Consider the following 13,339-nt stretch of genomic DNA (forward strand, 5'->3'; position numbering starts at 1 on the left):
TCACATGTATTAATATGAGACAAAAGAGTCTTACATCTGCATCATCGCTCATTCTTAAAAAAAAAAAAAAAACTGCAGTGAGGATTTATTCTTTAAAAAGAATTTTAGCTTTAGAGGTGGGAATGTCACTTTGGTCCAGAAAATATTCCAATAAAACTACTGGAAGTACAGCCTTGAAATTATAATTAGCAGACTTTACAGCATGCATGGTTGTATTGTTTCAGAGTTAATGACATATTTTAGAGGCTACCTTATTATTTTATTATTTTACTTTCATGCAGTTTGAGGAGTCAGTATATGTGTTCATTGCTGCTAAACTCCAACTGTTCCAATATACACTGAACTGTTAAAATATACATTAGAACCCAAATGATCCACACTTCACGCCAACCATCCATTTTCTTAGCCGTTTATCCAATTCAGAATCGTAGGGAACCTGAAACCTCCACTGGGTAGAAGGTGGGGTACCCAGGGTAGAGCTATGGCCAATTTAAAATGACCAGTTAACCTAACATGCATGTCTTTGGACTGTAAGAGGGAGCTGGAGTATCCAGAAAGAACAAAACACCAACTTCACACATAAAAGCATGTAGGCAGGTTCAAACCAGGAACCCTTTGGCAACTGTAACCACCTAACCACCGCACCATCCAAACCATAGATGTCCAAACTTTCATTAGATAATTGCATAGCAAGTGGCTAAGCTTTCCTACCTGAATATTAGAAGCTCACCGGCCATCGAGAGTAACTTTGGGTTGAATATATGTTGTTCTCAAACTGCCATCTCTGTGACTAGGGGACATTCCCTCTATAGCTTGAGCCACAGCTGCTCAAACGTTAGCATCTAAGTAAGATAATGAGCACGAAGACAAATGCCTGCCCAGCATCAGCAGGTTCTTCAAAGCCTGAGGGAACGGCATCGAGCAAAAACAGCTATATGGACCAGAAACGGTTGAAAACAGCAAATTGCTTCTTAAGTGTTTGTATGTCTGTTTCTGAATTTAAAGCCTGGTGCAAAGTTGCTTGTAGACACAAGACATTACCTCGACTAATGGCTTGAAGTTTCTTACAATGTCTGCAAACTTGTCAAACTTCTATTAGCAGCTGACAGCATCAGATGGTCACTGAGCAACCGCTCAAGCGACGCTTTAAATAACCGCAGGCTGCATCTGGTACAAAAATACAACCACAGTCAGTCTAAGCAGAAGCTTTCAGTCTCCACATTTTTCACGTAGAGCATCACTCAGTTATCCTCAATTACATGTTTTTAATGAAAGTGATCACAGGAAAAAGGAGTAACATTATTCCTCTGGTTTTCAAAATGGAAAGAAAGAGACTTCAAAGGCCATTTACAATATTCATGAGGCTCTAAGATCCTCAAAGCCTTTTAAGAAGAAGCATGTGGCATAACTGCTGGCAAATGCTTGGTGGAAACGTCCCAGGCCAGGAAACACGCTCACATCGAATTCAAAGCAGTCTGATAGGCAAGACAGGAGGAGAGAGATGGTGCTGGATTCATCTTGGCATGCTTAACGCTCCTGAAATTAATGCAAAATTACATCTTCGTGCATCACCGGAGCTGTGAATACATCCAAACTCATCACTGGCATGTTTTTCCACACACAGACTTTGTTTTGTCTCTTAAAAGTCTTTCTTATAACACAGAAGTGAGTGTCTGACAGTGATGTTTTCCTTTCTTTTTTTTTGTTCAGGGCTTCTACAGCATCCTCCCGTGTTGCAGAGGTTCCAAGTGTAAGTATTTCATGGATCCTCTTTGGTCCTTTCACACCGACTGTCAGGGGCTTCAGAGCCTGAATTCTCCTGAGATAAAGAAGCGAGGAACTGGTGAAAGTAATCATTTTAGCACTTCCTCTCTCCCTGATCTCTCCTCACTGACTCACGCTCCTGTCTGAGGAAGAAAGATGAAAACTCCTCATCCGATATGACAAATACATATGGGATGTGAAAGATGCATTCAGGCCACACTCACTCCCCACTGTTTGAATGCTGCACTGCAGCGTTTTATCTTTAGCAAGTTGACAGCGTACAACCGAAAGCGACTAACCTCGACTCTCGTCAACAGAGGAAAGTTTAATTTGCAGACATCTTCATAGTCTGTCTGAACAGAGCCATCGACACACGTCGCTTCTGCTTTATCAGAAGGCAGGTGTTTTTCAGCTGTGTCTCGTGTCTCTTGCTTGTAGTGCCTTTCTGGAAAAACGTGGCTGCTCAAGTGAACAAAATATTGGTTTATAATAAGACACCTTTTCACCTTTTTGCCTCATTTCTTTGATGGACAGCCAAACACATTACAAGGGAAATAAATGTGTACTGAAACCTAATTACGCTTTCATACAATCTAAATTTACAAACTGGGCACCAACGCAGCTATGGATTATTTCTTCTCTTTCTACTGTTTAACATGTGTAACGCAAACCATGAGGATCATCATGTAGATTAAAATAGATCAAACAAATGTTAATCAGCCATAAAACACAGGTAGGTTTAAGGTGTTTAAGATAAATTCCACCTTAGCGTATGTTTGATAAAGATGAAGCTGGAGGTTAGCTTAGCCAAAAGATGCTAAACAGCAAGAGTAGCATGTATGGAGAATAGAAGTTCTTCAACCACCTCTAAACCTTTTATCAGGGGACCGGAGGTGTCAAACAGGGGTATTTAACAACATGGGCCACAGCAACTCTCCTCTCAGTGTGAAAAAACTTTGAATCTACTGCTGTAAAATAAATAAAAAATTATTGTCAATCGTGAAAAAACAGAAATCTTTTCCAGGCAGGTTCTGGCTCCCAGGCCTTATGTTTGACATCCCTGCCTTATATTAACACTATATACCCTGAATGTTTAAGGTGTAATGAGAACAATAAACACTATGGTGATACCAGGCTAATTGCTGCTAAGTTTTTCTCTTGACTGTTGTTCAGAATTTAACAGACATGAAGAATGAAGCTTTCGTGTATTTTAATTCTTTCTGGTATCGTTTTTGTTTTGTTTTTTTCCTGCAGACGCGTAGCACTTTCCATGTTTCTGTTGTGAAGATGTGAGGATTTAACAAAATGCTTCAATAACTTTGCTGAAATCACTCAGTTACTTGGTCTGTGGCTGTCACTCTCAGTCATGGGCCAGTAAAAAAGCTTAATTACAGCAGCAAAACATCTCCAGACAAAAACAGGTTTAATTTTCAAAATTGAAAAACCTTGTTAAAATTGCATGAGGAGTGCATTGAATACAATCTTCTCTGAGACTGTAATGAATTCAGCTCAGAAAAACAGAAAAATATTTTGTTGAATATAAACTGATAACACTGTTGTATTTGTGAGTTCAGTATAAAGGTGCAATGAGCCGCTCTGTAACTTATAATAGAAAAACACAACAGATCAAAGTAACAATTGCATGATGATTAAAAACTATTTTAACTACTCATCATGTAGAGTGATGTAGATTAGTGAATGTTATTTATTAGGACTAAACCTAGTATTATGATTTATTAAATGTTATGCTGGAAACGGGCATTAATGATTAGTTTGAATGCAATAAACTAATCACATCTGGTTTGTAATTTCAATGTAATCGCCGCACATGAAAGGAAGTAACCACTTTCAATCTCAGCAAATGAAACTATCTGAAAACAACTTGACAGCACAATAAGAGATGTGTTGTTCCCACGGAAAAATTTGTATTCCCCAATCGGTTGCTATAAACTTTATTGGTAGTCCCACATTCATGGAGGCTTGAAAACCATTGGTAACCACCGACTTGTGTGCAAACAGTCTACTCGTCAAGCAGCAGTGAAACTGAAAAACCAGAAATGGAGAATGTCACCTTCAAAGTTGCACCATTTGAAATGTGGTAAGGCTGGGGAATACATTTTCCATAGCAAGCAGAGGTTGCCAGGGGGTCAACAGCTGATTACTAGACCTATATCTCTGAGGCCACAGGGAGTGAGAATAATATACCTGAAGCTTATTAATCTAATTTATGTCTCCTTTGTTCAAAGACATGCACATTACAGAGGAATCAGTTTTTATGATACGCCCGTTTTCTCCATTTTTTTTTAATCACAACCAAACGAGAAACTAAATGTGGACAGAAAAACATTTATAAACTATGCTGCTTCCATGTATGAGTTTTTTCCCCCCGCCCTCTCTTATGTGAGAATATACACAGCACGAGGTGTGAAGATTTATCAAAATGCTGGGGAAAATGCTGTTAAGAATCTCTCAGTGACCCACCAGCTTTTATTGTTACTGGGAGACTTTGGAGCAGGAATAATGACTGCAGCTGATAGGACCGCCGCAATTTTTCATTGTCTGTCACAGTCAAAGAAAGAGACGTCATCACTTTAAATGCACAAATTCCACAAAGGCACAATAATATGCTTAATCAAAAAATATAAAATTAAATTTGCATGTGAGTGCAGAGTCAAATTGCATTAGTGCTAAATTGAATTTAATTGCAGAACATAATGAATTTAACTCAGACAAATGGTGAAAATCAGCCAGAAAAAAAAGAGCATACCACAGACTTCTGAGCATTAACATAAGGTGGCTGTGTAATAACAACACTATGTGGGCACCAGTGCCCTTTTTTAATAACACTGTCTCACCCTCGTTCATTATTCCATGCTCCCTCTCAGCCATAAATTACTCGGCTAATGCCCCAACAGCAGCAGCTATTGCTGAATCATTCAAAGACCCCAATTAGCAATTAAGGACTTAATGAATAGAGGTCCTTGCTGGGCCGTTTTCCTCCCTGCCCAGAGGAGCCTGGTGGAATCTAATCTCTCCTGCAGGACTTGTACAGTAAATACTGGCTAACAGTGCAGAGGAAATAGAGAATAGCCCATTACTGCACACATATAACCAGAAACCTGCCTTCCAGTTTCGAGCCCTGTTTACTATGTAGCAGGAATTTCAGTTCTGCTGTGGATCTTAACAAGGAAGGATGACTGTCAGGCACTATTCTTATATTTTTTCCCTTCAGTTCACACCCCATTACCTTCTGCATAATACCTGTCTTGAGTTTGAATTGAAGAAGGAGAGGGGAAATGGCAACAAAAGGAGAGAGAAAGAGAGAGGGGGGGTATAAAAGGAGGTGAGATGGAAGGAGAGAATGAGCGAACTTCAAAAAAGGAAGAAGGGAAAAAGACATTTGCAATGCCAATCATTTTCAAGGAGCTTAGAACTGGGCCTTGGACCGGAATATCAAAGATGGAAAATGCAGGCATACATCATGCGGTTGGTAGGTAGTGCTAGCTTATAAATTATTACTGCGACTCTATCCTTTTATATTACTATCCCATCAGCCTTTTATCGTTTACATATTTTTCATATATTTGATGAACTGACTTTTGAACTGCAAGGCTATGCTTCACTGTGTGAGAGTCCACAAGTATGCGAATATGCAGAGTTTCTCAAAGGAGAATGCACTCTATTTTCCATCAGCTTTACCAGCCTCTTTATGGAGTCTCTGTGAAGCATGAAGACTGAGGGCACACGGTCACGTGCCTAAAATGAGCAGTGCCATAATCTGATTTGAGCAACCTATAGCAACGACAGCCGGGAGATAAAGCACAATGTGACCTGTACAGTGAGATGGGATGAAGTCATATCTCTGGAAGACATTTTATCTCGCATCTTACAATAATAGAAGTTCTGATTATCTCTGAAATCGGTGCAATTTAATAACATACCAGAAACGTGATCTGTGAGGTCAGTGTGTGTCTTTCACACTACTCTGTTTTGGGGTGATTTTGATTGTAAAAGCTGCTTACATAAAGTCTCACTGATTCCACAGGGACATTGTTTTCAGGCATTTTTGCTTTACTGCATCACTGTGCACCAATTCATTACATTCAAAGTATTCTTAAAATTTTACTTTCCGTCTTATTGGGAGTCTACCCTGTTCTCATGAAAACAGAGGATTTCTCCTGCATTACTACTATGTGAATGAATGACAGGGGGGAAAAAAGACTCCACCTGCTGTTGCAGCAGGGGGAGTCCACACACAGCTCTGCTCGAGGGCATATGAACATATGCCATGCTTTCCCATATCTCTTGGCACGGACATATTTCTCCATTTCCTTAATTCTCCTCTTGTGTGACTGCCAAATTTAGCTTCCTCTCCAGCAGGCTAAAGTAACTGGGTCACTAGAGCTGTGGGTAATTAGCAGATAACAAAATATGTTTCCGCTTTATGACACCAGAAGGGTGAAGACTGGGGGTTAAAAGGCATATTGAGGTAATAATTTGGGGCAGGAGTTGACACCCAGGATGAAAGGTCAAACGTGAAAGTCAGAAATGGAGCAAATGAGACAAAATATGCATGAGGCTGAGGGGGATGCAGATGATGTGGAGGTTCTCTTCCATGAATGTGAAAAACAGCACGACAAAGAGCTGATTATCATTTCATTTTAGGAAGAATTTGCAATTTAAATGAAAAATAGGCACTCTTCTGCTGTTAAACGTTACGTGCCGACAATGTTTTCAGTTTATTGTGCACAACAGATTTTGTAGGCAGAGTGACGGCATGGTGAATGCATGCTGTGTCACAAACACTAAATAGTGCTCATTTTAATGCAAATACACATCCACTGTGATGCAAGCAGGAAAGATTCAATTAAAAAAGAACAAAAACATTCGGGCAGGAGCCAGTTTTTCTCTCTTCGTGATCCTTCGCTTTCTAGTTTCTATATTTGTTGACAAAATTAAAATTTAAAAAAAAAATCCCAATCCCAAACAAGAGTCGTGTGGGAAATGCTACATTTGTAAATATTACAGTTCTTATTTTGTGTTGGAGATGAAAATATAGAGAAGAATGTTAATTAACATCCACCTGCCAATTTTTTACATAGACCTGGAAAGACTGTTCTGAGATTTTGGTCCATATGGACATGACAGCTGCTGCAGATGTGTCAGCTGCACATCCATGATACAAATCTCCCATCCCTGCACAAAGACGCTCTATTGGATTGAGATCTGGTGACTCTGGAGGTCATGTGAGTACAGTGAACTCAACATCATGTTTGAGAAACCAGTTTGACAGGATGCGAGCCCTGTCACATGATGTTTTCTTTTACAGGAAGCAACCATTAGAAGATGGGTACACTTTGGTCATATAGGGATGGACATGGTCACTGACAATACTCAGGTAGACTGTGCTGTTTAAATGATGCTTAGTTGCTACTAAAGAGCCCAAAGTGTACCAAGAAATTATCCTCTGCACTGTTACGACACCACAAGCAGCCTGAACTGTTGCTACACGATGTTTCATGTTTTTACACGAAATATTGATACTTGCAAGCAAGTTTTTTTTAATGCCTGGTCCCATCTGACCTGATTAGAGCCATGCATTAACAAACAGCTGAACAGGTGTATTTAATAAAGTGGCCAGTGAGTGTCAGGTAGAGCATATTCCAGCTTTGTTTTGTTTTTTACCTGTGGCCTTGAAATCTAACTACAGAAAAGACCAGTCTCACTTATACAACTACATAACAGCTTCTTTCAGCTCCTCATTCACAAGGGGTCGCCACAGTGGGAAGCTCTGCATATTTGATTTGGCAGATTTTTATGTTGCGTGGCCTTCCTGATGCAACTTCCAAGGGATCTGTGTCTCCTCCTGGAATCCTTTGCTTTTTAGGCAAAAGTGTAGAACTCATAACTAATTTACTAAATTACCTGGGTGCTTTAGATCAGTTTCTGACAGTGAGTGTACCTGAAATAAACCACATTTTTTTAGGTTTACAGTAACGATGGAGACCGTGCAACAGCTTGATTCATTTATGAGTCATGTTCAAAGTGTGTGTCTTTTTAAAGGTTTTAAAGTGGCTGCTATCAAACACAATCAATTTTAAAACAGCTGAATTTCTTGTAGTATTTTTAGATTTAATAAGCCTGGAATTTCCCAAACTTTGAGCCTGGTATGCTGCTGATCTGCTTTTGGTCAAATACCCATTTCAGCTGTAAATAAATAGCAACAAATGGAGTCCTGTGCAGCTTTCACACCGACAGTCTGCATAGCCCCTTGGATGACGTACCCCTGATTGGGAATACTCGGCACGGTGGTATAATCTTTAGGCTTTGCATGCAGACAATACATGTTGTGGGATCAGTCAGTGGTTGGTTTTAATGGGATTTGTGATTAAGGTTCCTATCTAAGTGGATTCCTCAGAGGTGTGTTCAGTCCACGATCTGATGCATTTTTTTTTTTTTACCAGAGTTTGACTGTTTATTAAATTCTCGAGTAATTTTTGTGTGTAAAGTAGCAAAAAAAATGTATCTGCATTTCTATCCTTAAAAACTAAAGGATATTCCAGTTTTAAAGATTTACTATAGTATAATGTGTATTCTACGAAAACATTTCAATGTTTTTAAGGTGAAAGAGCTTCTTTAATCTTCATCAAATAACGTTTTGGAGCAATCATAATTTTTACTCCTTACCAAGAACCAATCTTCAAAATGCAGAGTAAAAACTGAAAAACATTGTATTTTGAATGGCACTGGACTCGATTATACATTGTTTGAAAGCACAAAGCCGCATGGCTCAAAGAATGTGGTCATTTTAGGATACCAATACCACGGCAGCAAATAGTTTTATACTTGCACACGTAGCAAAATAGCAGCTTCTTTTTCTGTTTTATTGTCTGTGTGGCTGCAAACCTGTTAAATCTCAGTGTGCTAAAGTTTATTTCTGCCAACAAACTCCAACTCACAAAAATGCTTTCTGCTTCTTCTTCTTCTTTGGTAAAAAATGGTGGTGAATGTCATAGGGTTACTTCTGTTGGGGTTGGGTCAGAAAACCCTCTGGGAAATGTATAAATGTTCCTGATACTGGTAAAACAGAAATATCTACTCTGCTATACTTCTGTTTATTCTTAGTGCATAAGATTAGAGATTAAATACTAAACACTAAAGAATAAAACACAGAAGAAATCATTAAAATAAGTTATCTCGTTAGGTTTTTAAAATTGGGCCGGCTACACTTGAGCTTCTTTAATGAAGCTGGTGTTTAATGTTTGCTGAAGAAGTCTCAGTTAAGCTCTAGAGTAACTTAAAGGACACAGTGTGTGCTTTTATAGTGCTGTTTATATTTTGTCAACACAAACAGCTCACTGTGGTCCCTTGAAAACACACACACACAAAAAAAGAAAATAATGTAATCTTAAATGTCAAGGTTCTGGCTTAACATCTCTAAATTTTGTGTTACTTCTGAGCAAGTCAAAATTGTGCGATACAAACATGAAATTTTGACCAAAACATTTTTGTATCAGTGGCATAAACAAACTTCCACAGATCACATGCAGTATGAGGGGGAATTAAAAAAATCAAGCCCACAAGGATGAGCCAAAATGTGCATTTTCTCTAGTGGCCAATTCCTGGCTGTAAAAGTGAGTCGACCCATATAGACTCATGTTAAAATGTCCAAATTTCCAGTATTAAAACGCACATTTACAGCCCAGTACCTCTATGGATAGTCTTACCCTTCACAAAAATGCCTGAAAGGGATTTAATTTTTTTATAACTTATCCATCTGAACACTAGATTAAAAGGCTCTTTTAGTCACTTAACTGGACCACTGCACTCTGGCTGTGTTGTTGGTGCCTTTAGGAGCATTTTCATGGACAGATGACAAACATTACAGCTGCAATCTATTCAAAAAGTTTGTGCTTCAGTTTTGGTAAATGTAATCTTAGTATTTTAATCTGTTACTTTGCACTAATGATTAGATGTGAGTGTCTGCGCAATGCAGGGATGTAATTTATGAATACAGCTTGCTAACACCTAACAAAACAATCTGACATTAGCTGATAGCTTAGCACTCCACCCTTTCATCCAATCTGGCAAACATCTGGCTCCAAAAAGCCAACATGCCAGCAAGGGCTAACGTCAAAGCTCCAAAATGCATATTTGAAAACCAGCTGTTGACATCTGTCTGTTTATCCTGTGTACAGTCAATCAAAATGTCCAACTCTAAGCACTAAAAAGCATGTTTACACCCTGGTGCTGGAAATGGTTTTAGTGTCGAAAGCTGATATTCTCTTTTATAACAACAGAACAATGATCACCCCTGAATTTGTTAACAATTAAATTTAGGGGCGCGGTTGATTTGATTGAGAGGAGCACCGACACAGGCAGCTGCAGGCGATCTGCTTAGGCCTCAATTTCTGGTGTCAGTTCCTTCAGGAGCACATCACTGGAGTTATGTGATAAATAATAAGGCTGACTGTGAAATCTGTGCTGTCTAACGGTTTTGCTCTCTGGTTTGGGAGAAATTATTTTATCAATCTGTTACTAATTAGCAGGTTTCTGTGTCTGCGTGATGCACCTGTGCAGTTTATGGGTGAGGATTCCAGGTGTTAACTTTGCACTCAATTCTCTCCTCTAAATATAGTCACTTCTGGGAACAGAAAAGAAAGATGGTGTGGGTCATAAAACAAGATTTAATTCCCCAACATGTGAATCCAGAAACTAATTAATTGTGTTTCATATAAAGTATTAAATTAAACTTATACTTTAGATTCCTATATTGAAATGGTTCAAGAAATGCTCAAATGTTTAATTTAAACTACTTTCCCTGTTGATAAAACACAAAATGATAATAATCCTTTCTTAGGCTTTTGAATGTGAGGTGCAGAGCTTGAAATAGCTGAGAATAAGACGTTTGCGGTGGAGAGGGCAGGGGTTAGTGAGTAGAGACGCTCCAGACTTCCAGGCAAGAATCATCTCGCTCCAGCTGCCAAAGGAATAAAGTGTTGGGAGCTGTCCATGGTGCTGAAATCAACCACTATCTCTGTGCACAGGGAATAGAAGGAACTGGCCGTGATGCCGAGATACTGACGCTGCAAGGCGAATGGCACGTCTCACAACAAAAGTGAGCATCAGGTGCATGCATACGTACACACTGGCTGTCGTTCAGTCAAGCTGCTGCTATCCAAACACACACTCTGCCCAGAGAAATGTGTTGAATATGACAAATGCAGGCGTAGAAATAGCATCCGAGAGCAGCAGCCTTAATAAGGAGCAGTGGGTATTACCACATGCATAATGTAACACAGAACTGAAGTAGATATCACACGTATGTGCTCATAAAGCCCACTCCTCCACATGAGCATCCCATCATCTTTCTTTCTGTTTCTGTCTTTGCCCATATGCTTTTCTCTTTGGTTATCTCTCACATGCAGGGGATATAAAAAGAGACAGAGAGAGACAGCTCTCCTAATCTGTTCTTTGACCTATAGTTTGAAAGCTGCAGTCGCTCTAAAATGTTTTTCATCCGTAGCTCGCTGAAGATGGGCTCTGTGGTGCGTGGCTTCAAGGCAGCCCGCATCGTACACCTGCTAAGGGTCAATGATCATCTCAGCCCACGGGGGCACAAACGTAAAGCCGGGCCTCCGCTGGATACGGGCAGGTTGCTGACCGGCCCAGAAATGCCTGGCTAAACTTTATTCCTTCCGTCCCCTCTCTGAGCTCATAGCGATTCAGTGCATGCGTGTATCGGCTGGCTATTCCAGAGTCAGCCTCCCACCCTCATCCCTTGTGAGAGATAAGTATTGTTTGCGTAGCAGCACATTTCATGCTCGGCTTCCCCCACCTGTTCCTTGACCTGCGAAGTCTGAAGGCTGGAAAAGCTGTCAAACGTCTCCACACACACATCTTTTGAGGCTGATTGAAAGGTTTTTGTCTAGAGCTCTGAAAGTTTCCCTCAGCGGAGCACAAAAACAAAACTTTGGTCAAGGATTCCAGCAGCCATTTAAAAGGGGAACGTCACATGGGTTGTCCGGGATTTAGTGTTCTTTTTGGATTTGTTGCCTGCAGGTTTGTGGGTGAGATCTGGCTGATACAGCAAGGTCAAACTATTAATCAAATCTATCAAGCCTGATTTGCATAATGAGTTGTCACAGAATTTCCAGCCAACTCCTTTCCCCTCTTCATTGACTCATTTAGTGAGTTTAAGTTTCCCAGCTTCTCTGCGTAAAGCCTGACTGTGTCAACCAGTTATCAATCCCACATGCATCAAGGCTTGTGTGTGCAGCAAGACAAACAGGGCGGAGAAGCACAGCTGTGTCTGGTTCAGCTGGCAGGAATCTGTTTCCTTTTGCATACCAGCGATTTGCATTCATAAAGTTGTTTGAATTTTGCACAATGCTGTCACTGGAAGGCAAATGTGAAGAGCAAAAAACCTGAATGCCTTCACCTTTTCCAGTCGCTCTCTATAGAAACAAATTACACATTTACAGTAGAGATCTTTCTAACTGTAGCATGGTGAGTGATTTATGTTTCTTCTCTTTTTTCTTCATTAAAAGAGCTCAAATTAGTTCATTATTTAAAACAAATCCAGGTTTGTTCGAGACATTTACTTAAAAAGACAAAAAAAGGGGAAAGGAAAGTTCAGACTTCTCTCATCTAGGCTGCAGAAAGAAGTACAAAGACAGCACCAAAACAAACTCCAGCAAAGTTAAATTTCTCACCTATTGGAAAAGCAAAATCCTCAAAGATGAAAATCAAAACTGTTATTTTTGCGCCCGAGGAGACGTACAGCCTCCAACACCAGAGAAACACTGTAAGACCCGAGAAAAGCACCAAAACCACACCAAAATAAGCCATGATAAAGGAGGAAAAAGCCAGAAAATAAGCAAAAGGTCGAGATCGGAACAAGTGAGCTCGTGAAAAAGCTGCTTCGGGAAGAGGAGAGGAAGACAGAGAAGAGGGGGGAAAAATATCAAGAGCGTCCGCAAGCACGTAGGGCTATTTCTCAGTGGATGTCGCCGGAGCACAAACACTCAGCATCCAAGATTTAAATCATTGCATGCAGAAAACGAGAAAACATTTTTCCCCGTGTCGAAACACCAAGAACAGGAAGGAAGAAAAAGAAGACAAAAATATGCTTAAGAAAATGGCAGTGGGAAATGTACTCACCGAGCGGGAGTAAAAGGTTTCAATTAAAAAGAAATTGGGCGTATAGCCGTGTCGGATTGGCGGTGTGCAGGCTTGTGTACACCGAGGCTCTGCGTCCCTTTTGCGCTCTCCGTTCGCTGCTGGTGGTTGAGTCATGTGACTTCGGATTGGTCAGAGTTTTTGAATCAGTCCGAGCTTTTTTCTTGTATTCGCTGCTGTCTTTTTCTGCTTTTCTCTCTCTTTTTTTTTTCTTTTTTTTTTGATAATGTCACTGATTTTTCCACGCAGAGCTTTTCCAGTTTCTCACAATATAGACCGGCACCTCTTTGAGGGTCACTGCGGGAGTCCCAGGAGGGTCCATGTGGTAACATAGCATCTATTTCCCAGTTATTTATTATGTTCATTACATGAAAAAAACACATGCAATGTGATT

General features: G+C 40.0%; 1 protein-coding gene across 2 annotated transcripts in view; it reads right to left on the reverse strand.

Moving 5' to 3' along the window:
* LOC134617345 (RNA-binding Raly-like protein) overlaps window positions 1–13,038 on the reverse strand; it is a 58,584-nt gene extending 45,546 nt beyond the window's left edge. Inside the window, exon 1 of one of the 2 annotated variants that reach the window (XM_063462556.1) lies at window positions 12,928–13,038. The gene's annotated coding sequence lies outside the window, so the exon portion shown is untranslated. Of the gene's footprint in view, window positions 1–12,479; window positions 12,555–12,927 lie in introns of those variants that run through there. The other variant, XM_063462557.1, reaches the window with a different exon arrangement.
* Window positions 13,039–13,339: the final 301 nt, after the last annotated feature.

This window comes from Pelmatolapia mariae, linkage group LG18 (genome assembly GCF_036321145.2).
Source record: "Pelmatolapia mariae isolate MD_Pm_ZW linkage group LG18, Pm_UMD_F_2, whole genome shotgun sequence".
Classification (NCBI taxonomy): domain Eukaryota; kingdom Metazoa; phylum Chordata; class Actinopteri; order Cichliformes; family Cichlidae; genus Pelmatolapia; species Pelmatolapia mariae.